Here is an 8,471-nt window from a genome sequence, read left to right as displayed (position 1 = left end):
GAACTGAATTTGCCAGAAGCAATCACAGATAAAATAAAGGGTAAAGAGAATTCCGCAGGCAGAAAGAAATGATCTCAGAACAATCACAGAAATTTAGAAAGAGAGAACAAACAATTGCGTGGGAAAATACAAGTGAACTTCATATAAAACAATGCCATGTGTAAAATGCTATGTAGGAAATAACAGCATGTGGGTTTCAAATATAGATATGAAATTTAAAAAACATTAAAACTATGGCACAACAGGCAGGAAGATAAATGGAGTGAAAGAATTCTCAAGTTTTAGCATTGTCTGGGAATTTCTACTTTGCTTTTGACTCTAATAAGTCATACATGTAATCTCAAGATTCTCCACTAAAAGAAGAATTAAAAAGTATAAATCAAAAGGCAGGATAAGACAGCCATTGCAGTACTCTGAGTCCCATAGAGACAGCGCGGTGGCAAGTGTGAGCTGGGTGGGCACTGGGTGACTCTGACCCTCATGATGAAAACTAAGTAGACATGGATAAAGGAGAACCTAAGAAGCCAAGCAGCAAAATGTCATCACTGGTAACCTTCATGCACGCTTGCCGGGAGGGCCCCAAAGGAAGCATCCAGACACTTCAGTCAATTTTTGAGAATTTTCTAAGAAATGCTCAGAGAGGTAGAAGACCACATCTGCTAAAGAGAAAGGAAAATTTGAAGACACGGCCAAAGTGGCCAAGGTCCATTATGAAAGAGAAATGAAAACCTTTATCCCTCCTAAAGGGAAAGTAAAAAAGAAGTTCAAGGATTCCAGTGCACCCAAAAGGCCTCCTTTGGCCTTTTCCTTGTTTTGTTCTGAATGTCACCAAAAAATCAAAGGCAAACACCCTGGCCGATCTATTGGCGATGTGACAAAGAAACCGGGAGAGCTGGGGGGTAACAAGCTGCTCTGTGCAAAGAAGGCTGCTAAGCAATATACGAAAAAAGATATTGCTGCACACCAGGCTAAAGGAAAGCATGATGCGGCAAAAAAGGGAGTCTTCAAGGCAGAGAAAGCAAGGAAAAGGAGGGGGAAGAAGATGAGGAAGATGACGAAGATGATGATGATGATGATGAATAGGTTGGTTCTAGTGCAGTTTCTTTTTTTCTTGTCTTTAAATCATGTAAGCCCCCTGTACACAACTCACTCCTTTTGAAGAAAAAAACTGAAATGTAAGACTGTGCAAGATTTGTTTGTAAACTGTACGGTGTCTTTTTGCGTGTGTGTAGCAAACACACTACCAAATGCATCTTTGGATAGCCCTGCCCTGGTGGTCATTTCCATAGTCACTGATTTTGCCTGGTACAGTATGGGGGTTGTAAATTGGCACAGAGATTTAAAGCAAGTTCTTTCTAGTGCAGGGCACACAGTACTTATATATGGGGATGGTAGCTTTTTTATCTTTAGTTGTCTCTAATGCAGCTTATCCGAAATAATTGTTGTTCTGTAAACTGAGTACCACTTTGTAACTGCAAAAAGCAAAAAGGGTCGCAGCTGTTTTGCTGACATTCTGAATGCTTCTAAGTAAATACATTTCCTATTAGCATTGTCCTTTTCGTAAGTTTGAAATTATTCTTCTTGAAGAAAGCTAGCCTTTTGCTTTTGTCTGTTTTGAATCACATGATAAGACTGTTCATCTTTTCATATAGTCCGCTAACAAGCTTTCATCTGCACACTCGTGACGGGGGTAATACAATTGAATTGTAACAGTTTTCATCCATAGCTGAATCTCAGAAATCTAGATCAGCTGAAATCAAATTTGCATAGCCCAGTTACCACGTTTACAAAGTAAAGAGTAACTGATCTATTCACAGATGGGATTATTCGAGTCAGACATTCTATAAGTCTGCCCTTGAAGCACTAATAGATAGAAATGAAGACTCTACAAGTCTTTAACTCCCATTACCATGTAATGGCTATTATATTTGCAGTTTCTACATTAAACAAGACCTGAGAATGTATCCCTGAAAGCATAAGCTTAAAATACAGAGCTGCCACCGAGGCAGTTTTAGTCCTACCAAGGGCTCAAAGTGCTACCATAAATGTCTTTTCCAATTTATCTAAAGATGGACTGCTTAGGAACTTGGGATTCTCCATTACAATTAAATATTTCTAATCAATTGGGCCAGCTTTTGAAATGATGGTGCCACACTTAAAGTAGAGTCTGTTTTCATATACTCTGGTGTGCCCCTTTATGAATGAAATAGATACAAGGAGAAAAGACACAGGTTTTGGATCTCAGTACCAATTATCCATTTCATTCTAATTTAATTTTTCTTTATAAAACCCAGACTCACTCACTAGAGTCATTTTTACCTGTTTAGCAGCTTAGGGAACAGTCTGAAAATTTCATGGTTTTTGAGATTATCATTCTCTTAAAGTGCCAATGTGTTAAAATAGTTTTTTTTTGTAATTTTACACACTTTTGTGATGGAGTACTGTTTTGTTATATTTGACTTTTGGATTCTTTCCACTTGCATTTATTTATGCATGAGTTCAGAAGGAATACTGAATATCTGAGTCCTAGATAATACAGGTAAACGAATAACTGCAGAGGTTAAAAAAAAAAAAAAGAGATAGGGTCGGGATGAAAGTTGTTTTGTAATCGATGTGAAATAAATTTTTATACTGTTCTCATCTCCATACAACAATTGGTAGAATAAGGGAAATAAATGACTGCAAATTAAAAAACTATCAGTTTTTTCTCTCTTGTGAAAGGAGGAGAAATAGAAGAATAGGCATTTCATCTTTTAACATTTCTAAGACTCGTATATTTTTTCATTTTAATTACTCTGAAATTGAAATCCATCCTGCAATCAATAAGGTATCATATTTTAAGTGGCACCATTTTTCTTTCTGAGTCATGCAGAAAATAATGGTGTAATTTACAATTGTTCAAATTTTTATTTATCGAAATGTAATAGGTATTTGCTATACCTATTAATAGGACATATTTAGATATGCAAAAATAAGCCTGAGCCATACATTTCTGAATAATAAAATATACAGAAATTGAGAAGTAGAAATACCCGAAAAGATAGAAATTTCTTTTATACCATAGAATAGCATAGGAGTGCTATGATGTAATGTTCTATAAGGAATCTCTAATATTCAATGCTAAATTATTCTTGCAATATAAAACTTTCAAATATTCAGCAAATACAAATGTTTTGAGTGGAAAAGGAAGCGACTTTGACATTTTGGTGGTCGTGGAGTTGAGGAAAAATGACTGTGGGAGGTTCTGCCAATGAGATTGAGAATTCAGCAGGAGCATATGACCCAAAATTACCACGACAACTTAAGTTCTTGAAGATTTCTGCTGGGTTTGGAAGACCATTGGGTATTCCACAATTTGTGAAAGAGTGGCCTAATTGTGGAAATTATTCCACAATTTCTTTAATCTTCAAAGAACAGAGTGTCCTCATCTGATACCTATTTAATGCATGCAATTTTTATGCACTTATACATATAGATTACATGCAAGTTATTTTAGATGACGAAAAATTAAAAAGACAATGCACCAAATCTCAAATGAGCAAGGGTTTCATAGTTACATAATTATATTTTAAAAACAGCTATCTAGAGCACTTTTATAAAAAATTATATTTAAAGAGGTTGTTTATATTATATAAGAAAAGATCTTTGAGTTCAAACTAAACAAAGATAATAAACACGTGCTTCAAAAAAGATAACTTACCAGTAAGCATTGAATCATTCTAGTAATCAAAGGCATGCAAATTAAAACAAATATGGTCCATTTTCATCTCAGACAGTTTAGTTAAACATACAATATATAAATAAGGTTATGAAAAACCTTATATCCTCGTACACAGCTATGGGCATTCTATATTTATGCAATATTGTTAGAAAGACAAATAATAATGACCACCCTTTATTAAGCTTTACTTTGTGCCAAAGTTTTATCACATTGTTCCTAATCCCTACCAAAACACTATGTAGTGGGTGATATTACTCGATTATATAATAAAGTTATTCTACAAGAGATTAAATTATATGTCTAAAGCTACATAAATGGATGAGTTAAAATTTGTATCCAGGCTGTAAAGCCTGTGTTCCTTTAATTATATTATTAATGTTTATACTTTCTAATCCAGTAATTTCCTTCTAGGAATTTGCTTTAAAAATAATACAAATGTTTTAAAAACATAATCACAGAGATATTTGAAATAGCATGGTTTAAATAGCTATAAAATAGCAAATAAAAATAACTTACTGGTATTGTGATAATATATAGTTAAATAAATCCTTATAAATCCACTCCATGGAATATTAGCCCATGGTCTTTATAGATGGAAGAATTTATGACTTAGTAAGCACTTCAATAAAAACTTAGCGTAAAAAACTATATGTACAATGCTTATTTGAATCTACACCTTAGGTTTACAAACATTAGGAGAATACTATATATAATTGGTCATAGTTATGACATTAAGGCATTGAATTATGGACAATCTTTCTCTTGTCCAAACACTCTAAAATTATTCTGTTACTTCTGTAATTAGTTTTCTGTTTTAAAGATAAGCCTCAGTACAGGGGAATTGACAGAAAGTCCCCAAAAATATCATAAGTAAGGGCCAAAAACCCTTGAGATGAAGCAATGAATGATCATTGTGGTCAGGGTCACAAGGGACAATTTTACAGAGAAGACTGGACTTCAGCCTGGCCTTGAAAGTTAGCAGAATTTAGAGAGACGGCTAGTTCTAACAAATCCAGCTTATGAAGCAATGTCAAAAATCCCTTTTAAACATATTATTAAGAAGGAACAGGTGTTTAAGTATCAAATAATTCACTTTGCACCTTTGTCGTCTTTCTAAGGTAGAAATAGTGTTGGCCTGGAGGCTTTGGAGGCACCGCTTCTGGCTGTCCGACCAGCCTTTCCTTCTCTTCTCTCCTCTAGGAAGAGCAGGAGACGTTCATTAAGTGGTAGTCCTAAGACTATAGCAAGAGGAAAAAAACTTAGAATAGTTTGTGCTGCCCAACTTCCAGGGACACTTTGGTGCTATTAATCTCTACCAGTTATTCCAACAAGCAGGTATTTAAAACTTACTTAGTCTCCACATTAAGCACAAGTTGGGACGGACTTTATTTTTCTATTTTTATTAAATACTGTTCCATTTTCAAGGGTTAAGTGACATTTTCCATTTTTTTGTGGTAAACTTTTAGGTCAATACCAAGCTTTAAATGGTGTATAGTTTCACTAAGTATGCCTTTAAAAAATTATCTATTTTTTTTTTGGCTAAACAATCCTGTTTTAAAAATAAAGCAAGGTATTAAAACATTGCATATTTGTGTTTATGGGTGGAATGAAAAACAATTAAAATGTATTAAAAATAAAGCAAGGTATTAAAACATTGCACATTTGTGCTTATGGGTGGAATGAAAAACAATTAAAAAGTAAGGTCAAGAAGGGAGTAGAATTTTCATAGGGGTTTCAATACACATGTTGATAAGATTGTAATATAAATAGCTTCATTCTTTCTCCCAAATCCTTACTTTCATTAACACAGATACAATACAGCAAATAAGGTTGTTTGTTTTTAAAGTAATAAACGGAAATAATTCCTGTTCATCACTAACATGAAAAGAACTGGAAAAATACGAAACACTTTCTAACTGAGAGCCTTAAGGGGCTACAAAGCACTTCCCACTCTCCACCCAACCACCCCACCCACTGAATAAAAGAATCATCATGGAATGGTGCTTTTCTCTTGCTTAAATTTGGTTTTAAAGTGAAGCGTAACTTTCTGAGTAATTATTTTCGGCTTGTAAATGGTGTCTCTCTATAACCAACCAAGCATATAACAAGAAGATGACGGTGAGACTTATTTTCACTTCATTTCACTTCTTTGTAATTGACAAGCTCTTGCTGGGTGTCGACTTTAAAAGATGACAAATCCTAAATCTTAGAGGACCCAATTCAATAGTTCAGCTTTCTAAATTGTTTGCAAATTAATCTACATTTTCAAATGAGTCAGGCATGAAATATAAGATGACATCTATATTAGAAAAATATTAATTTCCTTGTCGTTCTCTTTTTCCCTGACTGGGAAAGTCTTTGACTAAGACAAAAGATAGATTTAAAATGTTCATTTTGTTAAGAGATTGTGAAAATGAACGTATAGGCTGCATTTTAACCATTTGGCCTTTTCTATTTTTTTTTACACAATTTCCATCTTTTTAAAAATGTGAGTTGCAAGTTAAGTGTGTAAATGATTTGTGTGTTGATAAAAGAAATACTAAATTTATGAGACATTTTTAATACCTTACATTTTTAAAATTTCACTTGAAATTCAAGAAATGAGAGAATGCCTTGAGCCCTGTTGGCTAACTGAACTCTCTCCTCAAATAGCCTTTGCCTCAGTTTATCCTAATACAAGTCAACACTTCTGTGTTGTTTCCATGTGAGGGAATTGGCAGTTGTATAATGCTCTGCACATTTTTTTATTCCTAAATGAACTTGCCATAACACTGATGCAATGGTCCAATTTATTGAATGGTGTAAAAATATAAGATAAACATTATGGTTTTTCTGTTCCTCTAAAACTAGGTTTCAGATCATCTTTACTTCCACTGATTAAAAAATCTGTTTCATGCCTAACATTTAACTCCAATCACTACCACAAGAAATTGCTCTAACTGATGATCATTAGGAGAACATCAAATCTTATTTTGCTTAAGGCTACCATATACTCCTCCTAATAATTTAACATACTCCACTAAAGAAAGCTAGAAAACAGCTCCACTTTAGGAAACAACAAGTGGAAGAATCACCAAGTTGCTTTAGACACAGGATTCTCCTTGACAAGCTATTATAATTATTGTCATCATCAAATATTACTGGTCATAATATTAAGTTGAAATAAACGCATGAATAAAAGAAAATTAGTCATTTATGTGAGCAGGGTCCCTACTCTTCTGAGATAGGAAAGATTCACCAGTGAAGCAGCCAATTGGGCCACGGTTAAATTCAGCAACAGACTAGTTTGTGTAGGAACATTATATTAAAACATATACTTGAAGCATGAAGAGGGATTTACAGGTCACCTCCTCTGACTTAACCATTTTCCGGAAAAACTGAGACCAGGACAATCACTATAAATCCCAAATGGGAAAACTGGCAAGAAAATAGACACACAAAAATAATGGTTTATAGAGGAGGTATGTTTCATTATGTGTGTTAGTGAAGAACGTAAAAAGGTGATTTTTTTGTATGTTAACAGATTACATTAACCAGACCAGAGCCACCAGCCCTGTGACCCCACAGGTAGGCCTGTTAGAGAGACAGAACACCTCCTTGACTTGCTGATTCAGTAGCTGCCATCAAAAGGGGAGCAGAATTTTTATCTAATGTAAGTCAATGAAGGGAAAGTAGTTTAATGCAAAACTCCAGGATGGAAGAACAGAGAAAGAAACCAGAGACTCTAATTTTTGGGTTCCAAAACAATTATGCATGTGTCCTTCCTTGATTTCAATGGTTCTAATATTACCGTTTCACTAATTAGAGCTGAATTTCCTGGCTGAACATTCTTCATTGAACTCTATTGAATCTATTTCTAAAATGCTCTGTCTCACACAGGCCAAACGACACCAATAATTTCTATATCCTGACATTTGGACATGGTGTCTTGAATCCAGACATTTTGTTAGTTACACATATGGCTAGTGATGATTTATTTCTTTAGCCTTCATGCTTAGTCCATTCATAAGCTCCTGCGATAATAGAGATTATTCATTTATAGTACAGTTATTTGTGTAGGTGTGTCTTCTCCCTAGATTTTGTGATTCTTGAGGACGTGAATTCTTCTTTCCTCCAAAATGTCAAGTAAGTGCCTTGAGAAGGAAGTGGGTGTTAAAAAAAATTAGTGAAAGATGTATGAATGTGTTGCATTTCAGGAATTATCAATTGTTCTTCCAATTTCCCAGTTATTTATCTACTCAGTCCTGTTAGAAAGTTAAGATCTACTTAAGATAAGATGTAAATGTATCTAATAGGTTGTCACTTTTTCTTGCAAAACAAAGCATAACAAAAACCCGGGGTGAAAGCCATTCTGAAATATGTGTGCTGTGTCTAAATGTGAAGTAATGAAGGAGGAATTTTTTAGATACACAGGGGCCACTTTCCACATTGACAGTACTTTCCTCTTGGTCTTTCAGTATTGAGATATAGCCCTTCCTTTGAGATACTGATGTGAAGACTCAATGGCCATTTTGCAAAGCAGCAATATCTGATTCTTTACTTCTTTACCCTGAAAGAATGTGTAGTCTGATGAGAAAGAAAGAAAATAGGGGCTTTGTAAAGAAGCAAAAACACAATGTCAATTGATTAGTATTTTCAATGACCTATGAAATAGCTTTCCTCCTTTGCTCTGATAAACGCTTGGTTGTTCACTTTACAATCACCAAATACCCGTTCTTAGAAAATAATTAAAATACCTAGATTAAGATGG

The 8,471-nt window shown here is 34.4% G+C and overlaps 1 pseudogene; it reads left to right on the top strand.

The window, feature by feature from the left end:
* Nucleotides 1-500: 500 nt before the first annotated feature.
* On the top strand, nucleotides 501-1,083 carry LOC143655104 (high mobility group protein B1-like 1 pseudogene; annotated as a pseudogene).
* The last annotated feature ends 7,388 nt before the right edge of the window (nucleotides 1,084-8,471 follow it).

Source organism: Tamandua tetradactyla, chromosome 14 (assembly GCF_023851605.1).
Source record: "Tamandua tetradactyla isolate mTamTet1 chromosome 14, mTamTet1.pri, whole genome shotgun sequence".
NCBI classification, from domain to species: Eukaryota; Metazoa; Chordata; class Mammalia; order Pilosa; family Myrmecophagidae; genus Tamandua; species Tamandua tetradactyla.
This window is presented reverse-complemented; position numbering and strand designations above follow the sequence as displayed.